This window comes from Lipotes vexillifer, unplaced genomic scaffold, assembly GCF_000442215.2.
Source record: "Lipotes vexillifer unplaced genomic scaffold, Lipotes_vexillifer_v1.1 scaffold777, whole genome shotgun sequence".
NCBI classification, from domain to species: Eukaryota; Metazoa; Chordata; class Mammalia; order Artiodactyla; family Lipotidae; genus Lipotes; species Lipotes vexillifer.
This window is the reverse complement of record NW_006784423.1, coordinates 2498338-2521451: the sequence shown is the minus strand read 5'-3', so window position 1 is coordinate 2521451 and position 23114 is coordinate 2498338.

Sequence of the window (23114 nt, the reverse complement as noted above, 5' to 3'; positions counted from 1 at the left end):
ACTTTCTTTCTAAAGCCTGTTTTGAACGGCAGAGGTAATTCTCGATTTCTCCGGAGACCGAGCTCTCCGGGGGCTCTCAGGTCTTCTTCTGCTCCCCAGAGCTGAGGCCAGTGCGTCCATCCTGCCATGTCCTGGAGAGTGTCCACCTGCTACGGCCCACACCTAACAGGACATCAGGCCATGCTTAAAACAAACCATGCTGCAGCCTGCGTGACAGGAAAACATTGACCTGCATGTTAGGAAACCCTCGGAGCCCTCTCTTTTAGCTCCTACAGCAGGATGAAATTCCTCCACACACAACGGGACATTTGTACCAGGAATACCTGGCAAAAATCGAGTGTCAGAGATAAAAGGCCCTCAAGAGGATCTGGCCCAGGGATTGATAAGGAGGGACAGACATCAAAATCAAAAATCAAAATCATCTGAAGAGGTTTTTCAAGGCATACAAGAGAATCTGATTCTCTAATGTGAGCTGAACTGTAAAGGAATTAAAACGTGACCAGTTGAGTCTGTATTTTGCTCTCACAGTTTGACTGGACAGGGAGAGGGTTATTTTTATCATGGTCATTTTGTGCAAAGTTAAAAAGCCCAAGTCCTTCGTGAGTGACAGCTGCCCCTCTCACTTTTACTTTGGTGTATGAATTTCTCTACAGCCTCCTCACCTTCCACTAAGTAAAGGAGGTGGAATGTAGAAGGGTGTGAGGGCTCACAAAGGAACAAAGGAAAGGCAAGGATGCTGAGGGTTTGATCTCTCCTCTCTCTGCTCTGAGGGGTCCTATGACATTCCTCCTCCTGTCACTTCAGTCGCTCATTCATGTCATTTCTCTGCTTCCTTTGCTTGTCTCGTCTCACAGATTTTTCCCCTTTAAAACTTCTTTGGGTCCCATTTCCCTCTCACCTTCCCAACCCCCTATTCAAATCCTCCTGGATATTAATGGAAATGAATTTATCATTTGTCTCTCACCTGGCATTTCACAGTGTAGGAAGAGGATGCAAACTTCAGGGGACACACAGAGGCAGCTTTGTCCTCATCACTCCGACACGCCTCCGTTCGGATTCTCAAACCTCTGCAAACCTGAGCGTCCTCCTTGGACGGCTTATAGAAATTCAGGTTCCCAGGCCTCCCCCAGTAGAATTTGATTCTATAAGTGCGAGTGAAATGAACTCTAGAAATCTCCTTGGGTGAGATGGGAATCAGCGCCCCACGACCTCCCAGGGCTTGGCTGGGAACTAGGTGAGTAACCACAAAAAGCACTAACAAGGTCTGGCACGGACTCAGCAATGCCAACAGCTCTGGTACCACCTAAGTTACCCTGCTTGTTCTCAAATACCAAACTTCTGATAAATGTGATTTTATTTTCTTATTAATTTTTATTGGAGTATCATTGTTTTACAATGTTGTGTTAGTTTCTGCTGTACAGCAAACTGAATCAGCTCTATGTATACATATATCCCCTCTTTTTTGGATTTCCTTCCCATTTAGGTCACCACAGAGCACTGAGTAGAGTTCCCTGTGCTATACAGTAGGTTCTCATTAGTTATCTATTTTATACATCTTAGTGTGTATACGTCAATCCCACTCTCCCAATTCATCCCACCCCACCTCCCCACACTTGGTATCCATACGTTTGTTCTCTACGTCTGTGTCTCTATTTCTGCTTTACAAATAGGTTCATCTGTACCACTTTTCTACATTCCACGTACAAATGATATTAGACAATATTTCTTTTTCTCTTTCTGACCGACTTCACCCTATATGACAGTCTCTAGGTCCATCCACATCTCTGCAAATGGCACGATTTCGTTGCTTTTTATGGCTGAGTAATATTCCATTGTAGACATGTGCCACAATTCAACTTTTGCCTTAATGTTCACATTCTTCCACGTGATGCCAGAACTGAACCTCAGGAACTTCAAACAAAGGAGGTAGTTTCCCTTGAGGTCCTCCTGCCTCCACCCTCCCCCGTCTCCAAGCCTCTGTTCAACGTGCAGCAAGATCCTCTTTGTAAGACAATGCATTTGAATTCCTCCTTTCATCCCAATCATCCAGCGTGAAGAATAAACCCCCCAACTCATCTCACCAACCTCATCCCCACCTCCCTCTGCAGGGAAGCTCCCCTTCCAAAGGCGCTTCATGAAGGCTCATGTCCTGATGTTCTTCTCACTGTTTTCCTGGTCTTCAAAAGCCCTTCCCTATTGTGGAGGGATACTCCATTGTATATATGTACCCCATCCTCGTTATCCATTCCTCGGTCGATGGACTTTTTGCAGCAATGTAGATGGACCTAGAGATGATTATATTGAGTGAAGTAAATCAGACAAAGACAAACATCACACGATATCACTCATAGGTGGAATCTAATTTTAAAAAACGACATGAACTTATTTACAAGACAGAAACAGACTCACAGATATTGAAAACAAACATGGTTACCAAAGGGGAAACATGGGGGGAGAGATAAATTAGGAGCTTGTGATGAACATACACACACTACTATATATAAGACAGGTAACCAACAAGGACCCACCACATAGCACAGGGAACTCTACTTAATATTCTCTGATAACCTATATGAGAAAATAATCTGAAAAAGAATGGAGATTTTATATATATATATATATATATATATATATGAATCACTTTGCTGTACACCTGAAACTAACACAGCATTGTAAATCAACTTTACTTCAATATTTTTTTTTAAAGTCCTTCCCACCTTTTCCCTGATGCAATGGTACCTTTGTGCTATGCCCAGCAGGAAGGCCGCCTGCAGAAACGATCACTGCCTATTTTCTGGGTTTGTTTGTTTTTCACGTATTCCTTTTTAAAAATTTTCATGTCCCTTTTTTCCTCTGGGCCGGGCATCGTTTCTGTACATGTTGTCTTCCACATCCCTGAATCCCCAGCTCCTCATCCAGTATGATGGGTACCAGGTCCTTAGTGATGGGTAAACAAGCCCTGGACTTTGGATTTCTTAGCATCGAGAATGAGAAAAGTATGGGAATCACCTGAAGGTTGATGGGGACACCTGACGCATGAAATGAAGACTTGGGGCCTCTTCTTTTGTGGTTTCATCCACAGCTTCTCCTCTTCCAGCTGGTACAGTGGTTAATCCTTTAACAAATGCAGGCTTGACTCTCCCTCCACTCAGCAGTAGAGATTGAGAAGAATCTAGCCCATCCACACTCCAGGAAAAGGAACTTAGAAAAACCTTCCCAGATTTACCTAGGTCTAGTGCTTCCCAGTGATGTGAAATTGCAATGTAATGTACAAGTGTGTATCACATCACACACAGTGGATAACCAACAGATATAAAAGGAATGGGCATGCATTTTTGTTGTTTTGCTAGTATCTTTCTAAACTTCAGTTCTTGTTTATATGGTGTTGTTTGGGAATTGTTACAACTTGGGAGGCTCTTGACTTATAACAAGTTTTATATATATTTTTTAAATATAAATGATTTGTCTTTGCAGTTTGTTTTATTCTTAGCACTGTATTAGTTTGCAAGGACTGCCATAGAAAATTATCACAAACTGGGGAGCTAAACCAACAGAAACTTATGCTCTCACGATTCTGGATGCTAGAAGTTCACAACCAAGGTGTTAGCAGGGCCATGCTCCCTCCAAAGGCTCTAGGGAAGAATACTTTCTTTCAGCTTCTGGGTGCCCAGAAGTCCTTGGTGTACCTCAGACTGTAAATACATCACTCCTGTCTCTGCTGCATCTTCACGTGGCCTTCTCCCCTGTATGTCTGTGACCAAATTTCCCTCTTCCTATAAATTAGATTTAGGGCCCTCTCTAATCCAGTATGACCTCATTTTAACTTGATTACATCTTCCAAGACTCAATTTCCAAATAAAGTCACATTCAGAGCTTCCAAGTGGACATGAATTTGGGGAGACACTATTCGACCCACTGTAGTCACTATCTGTCCTGAGAACTGTAAGTATGTGTAGCACACTGAGATTCTCCTCAGCCAGTTCTTTCATGGAAAAAGCAGATTTTTATTTCCCTAAAATCTTGACTTCAACAATTAATTATAAGAGGGTATCGGAGTGGGGAGGTTAATGAGAGAACTATACACAAATGATAAGCGAGAGAGAGAATGGGTGGGGGGAGAAGGATGAAAGGCTCTCTGGCATTTCCTCCCCTTTATAAGGACACTAACCCTCCAGGGTTAGGGTCCCACCCTTACGACCTCATTTAACTAACTAAACCTCGTAAAGTCTCTGTCCCCAGATACCATCACATTGGAGCTAGGGCTTCAACGTGTGACTTCAGGGGGACACTATTCGATCTATAGAGGAAGGGACCTCAGAAATCAGAGCCCAGGTCTCCACTGCCCGGATGAGGACCATTCTGCAAGGTGAAGAGCCTTGATAGAGGTCACCCAGCTTGGCAAGGGCATGTGTGCTTGATACTCCTTCACTCTACAAGAACCTCTAGACCAAAGTCTTGACTTTTCTTTTGCTTTCTCCTTCTCGGAACACACAAATAAATTAATACTTCTTAAATAAACAGACGTGGATGGCATCCCCTTCATTTTGACTTATGCCCAAAGGCAATAAATATATGGAAGCTTGATCTATAGGTCCTTCCATGAGGGGTCATACATCAAAATGGATCCTTCATGAACCAAGCACTCTCTCACACATGTAGTGGGCATGCATTAAATTCAGATGATATCTATATTAATAACTAACATTTTATTTAGTACTCATGCTATTCTAAGCATTTTACATGTATTAACTCATTTACTACTCACAATTATTTAATAGATAGGTTCCATTGTCAGTGGCATTTTACAGATAAGGAAATTGAGACACAGAGAAATTTTATAATTTACTCAAGGTTCACCAATGTACAAATTAATAAAGAAAAGAATATAGGTATCTGAAGACCGCTCTAAGCTTTACACTTAAACTCTGCTTAGCTGTGCCCCTCTGCTTCCAACAACCTCTAATCTGAATTTATTTGGGAGAATTTTGTTATTGCTTTGTTGTTGATGATGAAGGTAAGAGAATGCCAGACAAATCACACTAATAATAAATCCATTAAGTATAAATATTCAAGACTCTATTATCAGTGTTTTTATCAAGACGTACATGCATCCTTATACTAAAACAAGTTTCCGCAAATAATACATAGCTTCACTATATACTGTGATGTATTCTATTATGTTCTACTGTATTCTATTTTAGTCTAGTCTGGTTCATCCATTCAATTTAATTTTTTAACACAGATCATGACCAACAAAATTGATATCATGAGCCACAGTTGGGTCACAATTAGCTGTTTGAAAACAACACTGCTTTATATGATAGGCTAACCTAATAAGTAGATTTTTCTTTCACTTTCAGATGCTGAAGTTCAGGATTATAAAGATGTTGTCACATGTATACACTTAAAAGTTTACAGAATTTTTTTTTTTTAATGAATGCTTTGTTGTTTGCCTGGAATGAAAGGGATTAACAGATTTCAGAGGTTTAGGCTCTGGGAACCCACTTCATTTTTCTCCAGTCATATAACACTATGCTTCCTTTCACTGGATGTGACCTTCTTAAACAGAACACATTTTATAGTTAAAAAAAACAATTGAAGTCAGACATCAGATTGTGGTTCCATTTAAGTTCTGACTTGTGAAACCCAAATGCATCCCAAAATTTTGGAGACGAATGCGAGTTCTTTTTGTGAATTTCTAGTATTTTCTTTATATATCAACTATTATGCAATCAACTTCCTCAGCATATAAGATCCAAAACTCATGTTCTGATAATTCAGTGCGATACATTCTGTCGGAGGCAACAGTATGAACTGCAGATTTGCATCTTCCAATGCTTCAGAGAGTGAAAAAGGAAAACATCAAGGAATGAATTGAAATGTGTTTTGGAATGATGCACTCAGGAAGGTAAAAAAAGAGCTAAGATATTAAAAAAGGATTATAAAAAGATAGGTTTGAAGCATTCCCTATTTACATATTCTGTTTATTTTTAAGTCATGTCAGAGAAAAAGAAAACGGTGCATATGCAATTGAATTGAAATGGTGTTTCCTGAAAATATTCAGATCTTAGTCCTAGGAGTAAATGCTTTATGAAGGCCAAAGGGACACTGACAATTGTATCATGGCAGTATTAAAAAGTTGTGGAAGCTACCTTTTAAAAAGATTTATTGATATCAGTTTTCTGTCCCTCAAAAACTGTGAGTTCTCTTGCCTGTCCCCTTTCTAAAGCAAGACTGAGTCATCCTTCAACAAGCCGTGCCAAGAAATGATTCTAAATATTTCAGGTTATCCAAAACAGTATTTGTATCTGACACTGGAATGTACTTTGTCAGAGCAGTGTTTCTAAAGGCAGTCAAATTTGTGCTCACTCCCTGAGGATCACAGTGCAGCAGATCCTTCCAGAAGCCTGTTATATGGGGGTGTGGAAGGGCTGGCAAGGACGTTAATATTGCAGAGATCATTGGTTTGCAGGTAGCTCATCAAGACTTTAGTCCAGTGATTCTCAAGCTTGAACAGGCATCAGGAACACCTGGAGGGCTGGTTAAGACATGGACCACTGAGCCCTCCCCCACAGTTCTGAGTCAGTGAGTGAGGCCAGAGAATTTTCACATCCAACAAGTTGCCAGGGGATGTTACTGCTGCTGCCGGTCAGAGCACACTTTGAGAACTGCTGCTCTAGTCCCGTGTTGTGGAATTAGCACACTTGAACTTAATCACAAGGTTAAAGTATGGAGCCTTCCTGATTTCCATAGAGATATCAGCTTCAGGCTGGTGAGCGAATTGACTGAAAGCCAAGAGCACCAATGAAAATGATCCACAAATGAAAACAGGAAGGTAGCAGTGAGAATGCTGCCCTGGCTCAGCTGGAATTTACAGAGGTTTAAACTCAGCCCAGGTTCTCAAGATGTTATCTTCCAAGAAAGGAAAGGAAAAGAAAGTTTTATCAGACTGTATGTCTATATAAATAAATGGAGCCGACCCCATTCTTCCTTTCAATAAATAGCTGATATCTCAGGACACCAGACAGAGGAAGGGAAAGTGAGGCCAGTCTGTGGATTACAAGAGCAAAGCCTGTAATTAATCTGGAGGTAGAATAAGAAATTTGGAGCACAAATGCTGTGAAACACAGGGAATGTGAAAGAAGGAGAAAGAAAAAGAAAGAAAGAAAGAAAGAAAGAAAGAGAGAGAAAGAAAGAAAAAGAAAGAGAGAAAGGAAGGAAGGAAGGAAGAAAGAATGAAAGAAAGAGAGGAAGGAAGGAAGGAAGAAAGAAGAAAGAAAAAGAAAAAGAAGGGAGGGAGGAAGGGAAGGAGAAAGAAAATGAAAAGTTAAGGCAAAAAAATTGAGAGAAGCCATGCTCTTGGTAACTGTCACTCTGAAATAGTGTATCTTCTGACTTCTGGGGCCAGAGACTGGCTACAGCAGGTCTAAATGTGATTCCATTTCCCACAATCCTGCAGGGTGGCTCCAGCAGAACAAAGATTTGGTTCTTTCCCTGCAGAGCGCAGGTGAGCCATCCGACACCGAGCCACTGCGAATAGGGCCCCCGCTGATAGCTTTAAGAGGAAAGGTCTTGATTAAGGTTCAAAGAAAAAAAAAATAAGCTAAGATGATTTAGAAAGCATTATGCATGTATTGAACAAACGCTGCTAAAGACATTTCAGCAAACTGTGTGTTTAAAAAGTAATAAATAGCTATTGTGCTTACTTCATAAACTTGTCAGACGGTCTTCATTTTATTTTTCTGAACAAACTGAATTTCTGTACTGCTCATCCCCAGCCAGTTAAATACATCACCCTAAAAAGTGCTGTGGTATTAAATTTACAGCAGATAAAATATGGATGAAGTCGCTGTGCTTCAGGTGCATCAAGAGTGATTTAATCTCTCACGCTCCCCTCAGAAGGAGTAAAAGATTACTAGGCTGCTTCACCCACCAGAGAGTGGCCTTTGCTCCCGAGTAACAGCCACTCAGCAACTACCGCCAAACGAAGACAGAGAATAACATATAGATTTGCCATAAGAAAAAATTGATCTAAATCCATGTATCAAATCTGCTGATCAGAGCTCTGCAGAAACACGTCAAAATCCTTCGTGTGCAACTGCAGAAACTTTGGGTAGAAGGGACACCCTGAAACTGTATGGGATTGTTTGGGATTCTTTTTTAAATTTACCTTATTACTATTATTATTATTTGCCTGTTGGATCATTGGAATAAAATGTCCGCCTTGACTTCACGTCTTAGTGGTGAGTGTTTTCTTCTCTGTATAGGAACCCTAAACTCACTGAGAATTTCAGAGATCAGAAGAATCTTATAAATGAAGGCGTTGCTCCCCAGGGAAATTTCTCAACAAGCTGATTTAATTTATATCTTTTTTTAAAAGTTCTGTCTAAATGATAGGAAAAAAAAAAAAAAACTCCAAGAAAAACATTCGTTAGCACAGAAAATAAATTCTTATGATTAACATTTTGCCTTCCAAAAGGGCTGGGGACTAAGAGTTCTCTGCACTTCAAAGGTAGGAGAGAAATGAGTTTTAAAACAAGGGTCAAAAAGAAGCAAATTGCTGCTGAGCTATTTTTATTTCAAATATATAAAAGTAGAGTTGGTAACTGCCATGTATAAATCTTCAAAGTGCGGATTGCCAAGGGTCTTCCTCTAAAGACTGCTCTGAAAAAATAAACTTGGGCAATTAAAGCGGCCAGGGAGGTGGGGGAAGTGGTCCCGGGTCCCAGGGGCTCCCGGCTTCCTCTCTGTTCCCAGGGAGCAGTGCGTCTTTGCTCATTTGAAAAATCTCTCCAGCTCTGGTCTCTGCAAATAAAAGCTTTTGTTGCCTCCTCCAAAATGTGACTGCTCCACGGTTTGAGGTTTTTTTCTTTGTTTATTTGTTTTTCACTGGGCACTTTTGTGCTCAACGGGTAATTGGTTTGACGGAGCCAGAGGGGTTTGGGGACAAGGCTGTTTATTTCGAATTTCTTCAACGGTAAATAGTGAGGTCTTGGCGCCCCCAGACAGGTCTGCACAAAAGCTCTGATTCTTAAAATAGATGAAGTTGGGGAAATGTTTCAAAACAGGTGAGAGAGGAGATTGAGCGGGGTAGTTTGAGGGGCGCGCACGTGCGTGTGTGCGTGCGCGCACGCGCCCATGTACATTAACCACGGGAATTGTCCTGTTCGAAATGAAAACTCTCTTTAAGGGAGGTTATTTGGACAGTCCCCTGCCCACACCCGCCCCATCTCTCAGTTAGCCAAACAGTGGTCCTTGCTCCATCTTTCTAAACAAGCCCTTTTCCCGTTCTGCTTGTGCGGTGGATTGGCGAAGGCAAGGTGACATTTCATCAGTGACAGATATACCTGCGGTCCTGGCATCAGCGGCTCCAGGAGGAGCTGGGACTTGTTCCTTTGTTTGCATCCGTGGGGAGGGCGGTGAGGTGGGTGGGCTGGGATGGGGGTGAGGAGGAAGGAGAGACAGTGACAGGGAAGAGAGAACAAGGGGACACCAACTCTTTGTGCTTGGGGTTCTTTAATTTTTAAAATATATATGTGCGTTTTGTGAACCTGAGAGGAAAGTTGGACGCAACAGGCAAGGAATTAGAGGTCGTGCGCGGACAAGGAAGGTTTTACCGGCACAGTTTCAAACCCCGTGAAATGCTCCTCATGGGCATCTCTTTCCCAAAATGACCAGACCGGGAAGGGTTAGTGTTTAGTTAACAGCTGAAAAGAAAATAATGCCCCAATTTTTAAGTATCATAATATTATCCAAAGGCTAATTCCCTCTTACCATGCCACCTTGTATTTTTATTCTTTATTTCCCTCCTGCCCCCGATTTATAGATCATCCCGTCAGTCATGTTTCAATGTGGAATATGTTCCTTAAAAAGTGCTGGGAAATGTTTCCCAGGCCCACGAGGGCAACAAGAGCCCTGCCTGAGGAGGTGGTGAGGAAATCTCTTCAATCAAGACCCCGTTATTTCCACCTAATACCTGTTGAAAATGTCTACATATGGGCAATATCGATTTGGATTCTGAACAGGATTTGCAAAACTGGCTTTGGGGAACTAAACTTGACTAACTGGAAATGATCCCATGGTAACTCATTAGCATTTCAAAACAACTACTAAGTGGCCATTTATTTTCTAATTTTTTAAAAAGCCAACAATATCATTAATTATGCCTTTTATGAATCCTGGTAATAGTTGTTTACTTCCCATAAATTAATATTACACCGTCAGGGACAGAGCACCCCTGTGTATTGCAGCAGTTTTGCTTTCAAGGGGCCACCAGGTAGACCCCGCAATTCTCTCATGAAAAGCGGGTGACAGATGTCACTCAAAATCTCGCAACTCCTGGTGCTTGAGTCACCAGCACTGATTTTTGTTTTCCCAATTTCTCCTTTGATAGACAGACCCCCTCCCTGGAATGTGCCCACCTGATGTCCCTGTGTAACTGAGAAGAGATGGTCTTGGCGTTCACCTTTCTAATCCAAGCACTTATTAGTACTTGGCTCCCGGCACCAAATTAAGTTGCAATAATTGTTTTTAATTTAGTTTAGTTTTTTAATTCAAATTAAAACCCAGGTCACATCCTGGTGTATTTTTTTAACAGACTTTATTTTTTAGAACAGTTTTAGATTCTTCCCGGTGTTTTTTTTTTTTTTTTTTTTTTAATATTGTCTTTAAATTTGTAATTCTCATTCAATGAACATCACATTAAATATTTGGAAATTATTAATATAAACCATGGGTTTTGAGCTGCATGGATTAGCACTTATGCCCTGAAACAATGATAAAGTAGGAAATGTCATTCAGAATTGTACTGGTGCTATGACTAAAAATAAATTTACTTGAAATGTTTAAAAAGCAAGTAAGGACACAGAGAGAAAGGTCATTAGTATTTATAAAGAAACTAGTTAATTAATTTGTTTAAATTTTTTTCCTTAGGAAAAAAAATCTTATAGATGAAATTGCTGGATTAAAAAATACATTTTTAGAGTGCTTACTATATGTAGACACACACACACACACACACACACACACACACACACACACTTACATCCAGTTACCCCTAAAAGGTTGTACCAATTAATATTCCTCACATCCATTCAGGAGAGACTGTCTTTTTTCCCAGACATGGAAAATTCTGATTATTCTCATTCTTTCAAATCTGTGATAAACTGTATATCATTTTTGTTTGCAATCCATTGATATCTGCAGTTTGAAGTTTTTCACATGTATTTTTCTCTGGTGAATCCTTTCTCATCGGTCTACTGGGATGTTCACTATTTTTTCTTATTGATATTGAAAAGCTCCTTTATAGATTAAGCATGTTAACTTTTATTATTTAGTTGTAAAAACATTCTTTAATTTTGTTTTTTGCCTTCTAACTATTTTTTTAATGTTTTAGTTTGTTATTATGGTATAGAAACTGGGGGGCGGGTTACTTAATTTGTGTTTATCATAATCTGGTAAGTGTGTTGTATCTCCCTTCACACTGTCTGCCACCAGTGCATTGCTAAGGTAGGCTTTCCCACACACCCCAAAATTACACGTTCGTCTATTTTCTTTTAATATTTTTATTCCAATAATCTGACTATTGCTGTACCAGGGCCATACAGTTTTCAGCTTTATAGTATATTTTATTATCTGTTAAAGCAAATCTTTCCTCATATTTACGTTCCAAATTCCCTTTGCATTCTGGAGTGTTAAGACTTACTAGTGGATTATTTAGAATAATGGTAATCTCCAGACTCTGAAATTTTATTAAAATTTTATTCAATTTATTTTTTTTTACTTTGGAAGAAGTTAATGTTTTTATTATTACTGAGTGTTCCCATTGCAGAATACTGCAATCTTTTCATTTATGCAATCCTTTTTTATCACGTCTCTCAGTAGTTTTAGTCTTTCATGTCAGCCACCTACTTTTCTTTCCACGCATACTACTGGATATGAGATTATCATACCATTTTTAATACCTATTATAATTCTATGAGAAAGTTATCACATTTTATTTTTACTTTCTTACCTGCCAAAGTTTCTCACTATTCCTGATTGCTTGCTATCCCTGATTGACCCCTTTTTTATTTTACCAATCCACAATCATATCACCTATAAACAATAATTTTCTCTGTCCTTTCTCAGTATTTACATAGCATATTTTGATTTCTTGTCTAATTGCATTGGTTGACTCTTTCTGAAAAATAAAGAACAATGGTACTGGTGGGTAGCCTTGACTTCTCCTGTGTTTAAAGAAATACTTTCACTGCTTCACCACAGAACATGACCCTGTTTTATAGTTTAAGATATTCTGTGTCCATTTTGCTACAAGTTGTTATAATCAAGAACAGATGTTAAACTTTGCATAATGAATCACTGGATCCTACACAATAGTGTTTCTTCTTCTCATGTAGATATAATAAATTATACCAGTACACGTGAAGTCACTTTTACATTCCTGGAATAAACTTTAATTGGTCAGGGTGGATAAATTTTTTTAATACTGCTGAATTCATTCTAGTAATAGCTTATTTAGGAATTTTTAATTAATACTCAAAAGTTATATGGATCTATAGTTTTCTCTTTTTCGTTCAATTTTTGGGAAGATTTGGTTAAAAGGTTATGCCACCTTGATAAAAAGAGTTAATAAAACTTGCTTAATTTTTAGTCTATGTAACAGTTTATGTAAATTGGGAAATAATTGTTCCTTTAAGTTTTAACAGGATTCCTTTGAGCCTAGAACTAGCTTTTATCATTTTTCCCAACGGTTATTGATCTACTTAACACTTCGAATTCTTATTGAATATTTTTTATAATCTGAACCCTGAAACAACAATCTACTTTGTACAACATTTAATGTAAAGTTGCACAAGTATTCCCCTATAGTTCTTTAATCTCCTATAGCTCCTGTTATGTATTGTTTATTCCAAAGGGACAGTTATTGAGTTCATTTTTTAATTCTGTTTTTATTTTACTAACATATTTGTTAGTAAATTCTTAAAATTTACTTATTTACACATTCACATTTTTATTTGTGGAAAAGCATCAAAAACCATGAATTTTCACCTAATTACAATTTTGACTATGTTTTGTAAGAATTGATATGTAATAATGCTACCACCACTATTTTAAGGTATTATACACTCAATTTGATTTTATTCCTCTGATGGTTTTAAGAAACTAAAAAGAATAGTTTTTATAGTTTTATTTTTAATTACAAATTTTATTGCACTGTTATCAGAGATAATTAGCAATATTATTATCTTTTTAAAAATCGTTTTTTATTTTGACCTATTTTTGGTTTTTCTTTATTTACATTTTATACCTCTCTTATAAGCTCTTTGTGTGGAAAAGATAGAAAACTAACTATACCAAAATACCCTACTATTACTGTATTTTCTCCTTCAATTGTTAATTATTTTTTCATATATTTCAGTGCTATGTTACTTTACAAACAAACGTTCATAATAGTTAACATTTCATGTTAGATCATATCTAGATTATGATACTTTGTCTCATAACATATGCATATTTTTGGTATATCTTTGGCCATCTTTAACATAAAATTATCTTTTATCACTTTGTTTTAGGTATAACTCATAAGCAACATAGTTAACATTTTAACCTTTAATTAAGACTTTATTTGTATTAAAATGTGAGTTCTCCCATTTGTATTAAAACCATGACAGATAGGCTTGTCAGTATATGCCTATTACATCATATTTTGTGTTCTTACTTTTTTAATGCTTTCTTGGTATTTTGTGCTTTCTGCCTTTTTTTAATCTGATCAGTATTTTCTTTCATTCTTCCTCTTGTAATTTTGGATTTATGCATCTATCTTTAGTCACTGACACCGTAAAATTTAAAAATCTATGTCTGTTTCTAAGATCATCCTCCACAAAAATAAACAGCATCATTGACATCACCAGTGTACATGCACCTCCTCCAGATCCCTTCACACATTTTCTTCTCTGAGATTTTTATCTGGACTTATGATGATTCTATTATTACATCTTCCTTCTTTCAAGCTTTGTAAGATTTGTATTCTTCTGTCCCTGAGATTACAGTGTGCTGTTTATTGGTTTGTTTAGACGGTATTATGCTCACTACAGGTTCTTTCACACTATAGCTTCTTATATTCATGAGTTTCAACGTGTATTATATGTTTATTGTCTCAGTTGACTTTGTTATATTTTTAAATATTTTTTTCAGGAATGAAACATTATTGATAAACTTCCTCTTAGTTTCTTTCCACATCTGAGAGTGTCTTTCTGTTCATTTCACACATAAACGCAGTCTGGTTGGTACAGAATTTAGAAGTCAGATCACCTTTTTGTCAAACTCTGCAGACAAAGCCCTACTGGTTTTCTGGCATCTAATATGTGTGGAACATTATGGCTAGATGGAGACTATTCATATTTTTTAACCTCTTTTTATCATATTTTATGGTTTCCCCTGCTTGAATGATTTCTATGGGCTTAAAATTCAGTTGTTTCAGCAACATATTTCTAAGTTGTAGTGTTTGCTTGGTATTTAGTGAGCCTTTTTAAATCAAGGTTATTAAAGGATCAAGAGAATGAAATGCAGACCCTCTAAACCTCCAGTGCCTTTTTCAGTCATCATGGTTCCATTTTTATCATTTGATTCCTTTGTAGGGTTCTGTGTATTGTTTCATTTGATGGAAAAATATCAGCTGTGAAAAAAATTTTAACATTCATTTTCCGATTAAAACTTTCAATAGTGTTTCCCTTCCAGTTCTTCTATTCATTCTGCTTCATTTCTTGGCCACACTTTTATATATAAATTGGCTCTTCGTTACCTTGCCTTCATATGTATCATATTTATTATTTTCATATGGTTGTTCTTTACCTCCATATCCTAAGGGATTTTCTCAAATTAATCTTCCATAAAACTGATCAATTTTCTGCAATATCAATTTTCTTAAGTCTCCCACATTCTGCTATGGCAGAAAATATTTTCTTTATCGCAATGAAATTACTTTTTATTTCAATGTTTTCTTATTCTCTCATCTTTTATTTCCTACTTTATAGGAACTATTATTTTTAATTGCTATTGTGATCCAAATTTTACCTCTGTTTCTTGGAAAAATCTTTCTTTTTCCCCAAAATATTCTTTTCAGCTATCTCTTGTATAGTCTGATTATCTTTTTCTTTAAGTTTGCAGAATTTGTTTATAAAAAGTCTGGTTACTCATCTGTGATGTATTTTTTCTGAAACCACTTCTGACACCAAATGTGTGGGGTTTTTTCAGACACCAAATACTTGTCATTTTTCCACACCAATTCCTTGGCAGTAACTGGGTGCTCATGGATTCAATTCAGTTCTGACACTAACTACTCAGACCTCATAGGTTAATGCAGACCTCATAGGTGAGGGGCTCAGACCCATAAGACTGACCCCACTTCAGAAGCCAGCTCAAAAGTCCCAGGGGTCACCCATACTTCTAACCAACTGGATATAAAATTTAAGGGTTTCCACTACTCCTCCTCAGGTTCCATAATTTACTAGAACAACGCACAGAACCCAGGGAAGCACTTTATTTTACTATTGGTGGTTTATTATAAAGGATTCAACTCAGAAACAGCCAAATGGAAGAGATACATACGTTTAGGTATAGGGTGGGGTGGGGTGGGTGCAGAACGTTCATGACCTCTCCAGGCACGCTACCCTCTCCACATCTCAGTATGCTCACCAACCCAGGAGATCCCCAAACGCCAACATTTAGAGGTTTCTGTGGAAATTTTATATTGTAAGCATGATTGATTTAATCATTGGCCACCGGTGATTGAACTCGATTCCACCTTCATTTCCCTCCCCAGAAGTCCAGAGTAGAGCTAAAAGTCCTAATACTCTATTCATGGCTTGGTGTTTCTACCAGCCCCCATCCTGAAGCCATCTGGGGGGAGGCGCAGACTTAAGTCATCTCCATAGCATACAAAAGACACTATTACCATTTAAAAGATTCCAAGTTCCAAGAGTTTTAGGGACTCTGTGACAGGAATCAGGGACCAAATATACATATCACATCGCCCTCAGTGAAAGATGTTTGTTCTTATTCTCCTAGTTTCTAAAACTCTGTTTTGGTAGATTTTCCTTGGATATTCCTTCTTCCTTCTTTTATGAAATTATAGGATTCTTTCTTTAAAATTTACACATAAAGGCTAAAAAGGGGGTATATCTATTACTAATTAAGACATTCAGCAACAGGCAGCTGTGGAAAGGTAACTCGGAAACGTTAACGACTAGCAAGAGCTTGCCAGCGTCAGTACGAACTGGTCAGACTGGGGTGAAGTCACTAACAGGTTGCAATCTTCAGTTTGAAAACCCTGACTTAGAAAATGGAAGCCACAAAATTGGTAGCTGATTGTTTATGGAAAACATAAAGAAAGAAGAAATTAAAGTTAACCTCAGGACTTCTAGGTTGGACGTCAGGATGATGGATGCCTTTAACCAAAATAGGAATGGGTAAATAACTGGAAGAAAAATACATTTCGATTTGCTGGTGTAGAGAAGTCTTCTTTTGTACACACTGAGTCTGAACCCACAGAGTTGAAAACATGGGGTTTAGAGACCAGGAAAAAAAAGGGGAGGATGGAGAAACAGAACTTGCGGTGCTTAGTGCAATAGAAATGGAAGTTACCGGATCAGATGAGGTCAAACTGTGAGAACATTTAAGATGAGATGAGAAGAGGACCAAGGATGAGCTCCTGAGAAAGCAGAGCTGTGAAGGAGGCTAAGAAAGATGGGCAAAACGTTAAAAGGAGAAGTAGAAATGAGCATGAATGCTGATAATAACATTGAATAATATTATAGTGCAATTATAATGTGCCAGACACTATGTTACATGCTTTAAAACCATTACCTCGTTGAAACCTCTCAAACTACAATGTAGGTATTATTATCCCTATTTTGAAAATGAGGAAATGGAGGTTCAGAGAAACTAAGGGTCATCTTCACAGTAACACAGCAAATTAGCAAAGAAACTAGGATTCAAACATTTTAACCTTAGCTTGGACCTGTGACATCTATGTGTTTGAAGGAGAAAGATTTTACCTTGTTTCTACAAAAACAGAAGCCAGGGTTTGAACTGCTCAGACACTGCATGAGCCCGGTGGAGTGAAGTGGAGTAGGAGGTTGGAAAGCAGACCCTGAGGCAGGGATTCAAGGGCACAGTGTTTATTTGGGAGGTGCAAGAAATGTGGGTTGAGGAGTAAAGAAATGAGACAGAGAATAAATTTGTTTTACTTAACAAATTGTTAAATAAAAAACCAACCATCATTGTGGCACATGAAGCTTAATCCAGTAGGAAAATGCTGGAAAGTGAGTACCTCATGGTTTTTTTTTTTTTTTTTTTCTTTTCTTTTTAACAGTATGCGGGCCTCTCACTGTTGTGGCCCCTCCCGTTGCGGAGCACAGGGTCCGAACGTGCAGGCTCAGCGGCCACGGCTCACGGGCCCAGCCGCTCCGCGGCACGTGGGATCTTCCCGGACCGGGGCACGAACCCGCGTCCCCTGCATCCGCAGGCGGACTCTCAACCACTGCGCCACCAGGGAAGCCCCCTCACGGTTATTTTAACAGAGGTGTGACGAAGGTGGGATATTGATATACCCATTCCAGTCTGTTGTTAGTTGAGGGCTGCTTCTGTGTAGCCTCCCTGGCCCTCTGGGCAGAGAAGCTACCGTGACGTGGAGAAAGCACACACCCAGAGAGGCAAATACTGACAGGTGGAACTTAGCAGTAGCACCCCAGAGTCACAAAGCATGCCAGACGGATAGGAGTGGGCCCCCAAAGGGGCCGCTATGGAAAGGAACCTACCAGATGTGTTGGCTGTAGTAACAAAAATAAGGAAAGGCCTTAAAAGCCTGTGGACACAAAATCTCACTCTATGGAGCAGCCACAGTTTCTCAAATTTGATTGTACCTGGAGAAAGGTATTTTTTTGAATGCTGACAGGACTTCTGCTTCTGAAACGGTAGGATATTTTCTCCTATTTTCCCTGCTAAGTAAAACTTAAAACCTTGAATATTGTATGTAAAACAAACATAAGAAGACTCGGAAAGGTGGAGAGAAGGATATAGAATAGCAAGGGACCTTAGGATCAGAGGGAAGTCATGATAGTGAGACCCCTGGATTTTCTATTTGCCTTGTATACCCTATACTTGGAGCTGAACAAGGTGCCAATATGGAAACCCCAATGGCTAAAGGCAAAAAGCCAAAAGAAAAGTGTAATCTCTCCAGCCAAATGACCAGGAAAAGTAAATACTAACAAGACGGAATGTTTAGACAATAACAACTCTACTCCAGCCAAACGTCGTGGAAGAAACTGAGTCCCCAAACCTGCCCACATCAGCAAAGGGGACTTAGACTTCCACCCTTATCAGATCGTAATGAATACCCCCCCATTATTCACTTTATTCAAAACCTCCTGCAAGACTGGTATCAGAGAAGACCAATAGGGAGCTGGGACTTTAAACCCCACCAGCAAATAACAAAGCACCTCTCCCTGCAGTGTCAGTGGAGCACAGGGGAACATGAACTTCTCCCCCTACCTGGTGGTAAGAGACATCTCTCCCCTGTCCTCCTGAGGTGATATTAGAGAAGGCCTGTTGAAATGTCAGGACTGGCACCATTTACTGGCACCAGTAAAGAGGTCACCCCCACCGCAGTGTCAGCAGAGAGACTACGCAGGAAGCAGAAACTACCACTCCTGCCCGACAATAACAAGAAGCTTACCCAGAGGCAAGTGGGGGACCTGGAAATAACAACACTCCCTGCCCCCACTTTCCCTTACCAGAGCAGTTTTAGAGGACGCCAGCTAAAACAGACTTAAATAAGGTCCACAGTCTCATAACATAACATGAAGCAAAAGCCAGGAAGATCTCAAACAAATGAAAAAAAGGCCATCAATAGATGCAAAAAATAAGACGGCAGAGATGCCAGAATTATCTGCCAATGATTTTAGAGTGATGCTTTCATGAGCAAGTATGGAAAGACTTGAAACAAATGAAAAAATTTAAATGTCAGAAAGAAATAGAAGATATAAATAAGAACTAAATGGACATTTTAGAACTGAAAAAAACACAGAAGTTGAAATAAAAGCCCAGGAAAAATAAAAAAAAAAACCAAAGAAAAAAAAAAAAAAAAAAAAAAAAAAAAAGGAACCTCAAGAATATGTGTTAAGTATAACAAAAGATCTAGCATTTGAGTCATCAGAGTTCTAGAATAAAAAGCGAAACAGGGTGGGGCTGAAAAATTCTTGAAAAAAATTATGGTAGAAAACTTCCTAATTTTGCCAAAACCCATAAATGTACAGATTCAAGAAGCTGGGTGAATTCCAAATAGGATAAATGCAGAGAAATCCACACTAAGATGAACCATAATTAAATTTCCAAAAACTAAAGACAGACTTCTTCAAGAAGCCAGAGAAAAATGAATTTTTTTTAGTCTTTTTTTTAGCATCTTTATTGGAGTATAATTACTTTACAATGGTGTGTTAGTTTATAACAAAGTGAATCAGCTATACATATACATATATCCCCATATCTCCTCCCTCTTGCATCTCCCTCCCAACCCACTTTTTAGTCTTTTTAAAGCTGCGGAAGAGATTTAAAAATCATTATTTTACACTGTAAAATAATGATCACCTTATTGAACAATTCCATTCCTTAAAGAGTTAATTAACTCATTAGCAAAAAATAATTTTTTAACAGTAGAAGAAAAACAATTAGGATTACAGCCTTGCATTTACCTGATTTAATCTCAAGGGAAGTCAAAAATACTGAAATAAAACTAAAATAAAATACAGCAAATTTTGTACTATGAAGCGAAATCAATTCTCACCGTCTGAAAACAAGTCAGCTCATGGGGAATATAAAAGGCAAGAGAAGAAATTCTTCACTAAAGTCCTGATTTCATCCTCACACTGTCCATGGCCCTTTCTACCTTTCATTAAACACAAAAGGGGACTTCCCTGGTGCTGCAGTGGATAGGACTCCACACTCCCAATGCAGGGAGCCCAGGTTCGATCCCTGGTCCGGGAACTAGATCCCACATGCATGCTGCAACTAAGAGTTCGCATCCCGCAACTGAGGAGCCCGTGTGCTGCAACAAGGGAGCCAGTGAGCCACAACTAAGGATCCCTGGAGCCACAACTAAGGAGCCCACATGCTGCAACTAAGGAGCCTGCCTGCCACAACTAAGACCCAGTGCAACCAAATAAATAAATATTTTTTTAAAAAGAAACTAAAAGAACTTCAAAAACCCAAAGGGTCTAGTCAGCTTGCTAGGAGTCTGGTCTGAGTCCTATTAAATAGAATGTCATCATTTGGGATAGAGTGCTCAGCTGACTCATCCAAGAGGGGACTCATTTTTCTCATTAGCATTATCAAGTATTCAAGCCTTCACTCACTTCCCATTAAGTTCAATGGAACAAGGTCTAAGAGAGCTTGCGTATAATCTCTACGTATATTTTAAAGTCGTAAAATTAGTTGGCCTCGCATTTACATGATTCAGCAAATGAGCTCAACTGATTCTCAAGAACTGAGAAGCATCTGAGCTTTTTCTCTACTTGGAAGGTCACAAGTCTGCTCTGGTTTCATGGTTGCTAGTATAAGACATGGAACTGCCGGGTCAGCTACAAAAAACAGTGCATATTCCTCATATCAACAGTAGTGTTAGCATTTGCCCTGATTCCCTAAGCCCCAGTTCCCACAAGGTGACACGAAGAGGACCAGGTAACGCCTGTATGCACTATGGGCTATGTCACAGGAGAGGAGCTCTCAGCTTAGTGAACAGGGATATTTTATAATGGGCACTGAGAAGGCCTGGTCTCTGCTCCAGAGTAAATCACCTTCATTATATTACCAGCATTTGTGAAACTACAGCAGACTAATTTGTTAGCTTGCAAATGAGGGAAAATCTCCTTCTTGCTCCAGATGGAGATGCCCGCTCTGTTTTCCAAGGTCATTTACTCTACAATATCCTTGAAAAGGTGGGTCCAGAACAAAGGCAGTCAGTGCTTTTGCTCACACAATTGTCCTGAAATATGAGAGGTCCTTGGAGAGCTGGCCCCCAACCTTGATATTCTGAAAACCATGACTTGGAATTATCACTTTTCCATGAGCTCTGAAATTGTTCAGATTACTTACCTTTTATGGATGAAAAGGGTTGTGTTTAAAATAACACAACCCAGGAAAATCTTCATTTAAGTTTTGATGTTTGCTTGAAAATATATAGACATTAAATGGCATTTTTCCAAAGGAAAATGGGAGAAGTTGTTTACATCAGTCTTCCAGTTATCGATTGCTATCTCTCAAACCAATCACAACGTAATGACTTCAGACAATTTATTCAGACAATTTAATATTGTCATGGTTCTTGGCTCAGCTGAACAATTGTTGCTCAGAGCCTCTCTCGGGATTGCTGCCACTTGGTGACAATGGCTGAGTTTTCCAGAGGCTTTATCACTTCCAATTCTGACACTTGGGCTAGGGTAGCTGGAACAGCGGGGTCAGCTATCTCTCTCTGCCTGTGGCCCCCTGACGACTAGCTGGTCTCTCTCCTAGCATGGTGATCTCAGCGTGGTCAAACTTCCTTCTAGGAGGCTGGTTTACTCCAGACTGAGGGTACCATGACACTAACGCTGAAGCTACAGGTCTTCCCAGGACCTCGGAGTGAAGGTCCCACTGCGTCACCCCATCCCCTTCAATCAATGACACAGGGCAGTTCAAATTCTTGGTGGAAGGGACTCAAACTGGGTTCGAGAAACAGGATGTATGGCTCTTGGGGGCCTTCAAGTTTAAATCTGCCACTTTAGTAATGGAGAATGAGCTGTGTGTCTATCCTTATATTTGTGTTTTCATGGTATCTGTTACACATTCAGTAGAGAAGAACTGTTGATGTGGAGTCAGAAGCCCCAAGTTTGAATTCCGATTTTTGATACTTAGTGACTGTATAATCTTAAACAAGTCATTTGTCTTCTTGAAGCCTGTTTCCCCATCTTTAAAGTAGAAATGACAGTACCACAGACACAGGTAAACTGTGAGGAATGTTTAAGATGACATGAGAGTACAATGAAAACCTAATGAAAATATGCTGTTAATACCATAGCTTTCTGCAGACAAGATTCCTCTCTCAATTTGCGTATTTTTGAAATTTTGACTTTTTTAATAACACAGAATATTCCCTTCTACTCTCCAAATGTAGTTCAGAAAGCGTAAGTAAACATGGAGATTGTTATATTTCACAAAGCCTTGATTCTTCCTAGCTTTGATTTATCCAAATACAAGCACGATATGCAGGCTGAACAGGTGATGTGATGCTGAGCTTCTATGTATCAGCAGGTGACAAGAGCAGGCAGTGGAATACAGGCAGGGTGGCCAGCTCCAAAGTTATGCTATCAAATTACAGTCTGTCCAAGGAGTGTAATCTCTTGTTTCAACACAAGGACTAGTCCCAGAAACTATAAAAACCCCAAGCATTCTAAAATAGGTTGCCACGTACAACACCAGAAATTATTGCAGCCAAATATCCCATCTTTCACTCACTCTAGAAATTTACGCTAGAAAGAGAGGTCTGCTTGAGGAAGGAAAACACAAAATCAAAATCTTGTTTCTGATTTCTTTTGATTCCCTTTCTTGCCTGCTTCAGGAGAAGCTAGAAGACAGATTTATTTCATTAAGTAATACCTTATTGAGTTTCACATATTTAAAAGCTTCATGGAGCAGCTCAGGATGGATAAAAAGAATCTGTTTCAGAAACAAGAGGGAGGCAACCATTCTTACAGCTGAATATGTCAAATAGTAAGAAATTGTACATAAAACAAAATACAGAGAGAAAAAAATATTTTCACCTTGATTTCTATTATAATTTCAGATTTGATTACTCATGGGAAATTGATCTAAAATGCAATACAAATCACTTTTTAGAGCCTTTCCATCTATTCCAAGGAATGCCCTGCCTTTGCTGGCATGTGTTCTATGTTCATACAATTCCCTCAGTCACCCACTCCTAGAATAGCTGGTCAAATAAACAGTCAGCCCAGGAGACCTTGACACACTCATTAAGGTAACATACATTACTCGATGAGCTGCCATTTGTTTAGAAGGTCTTA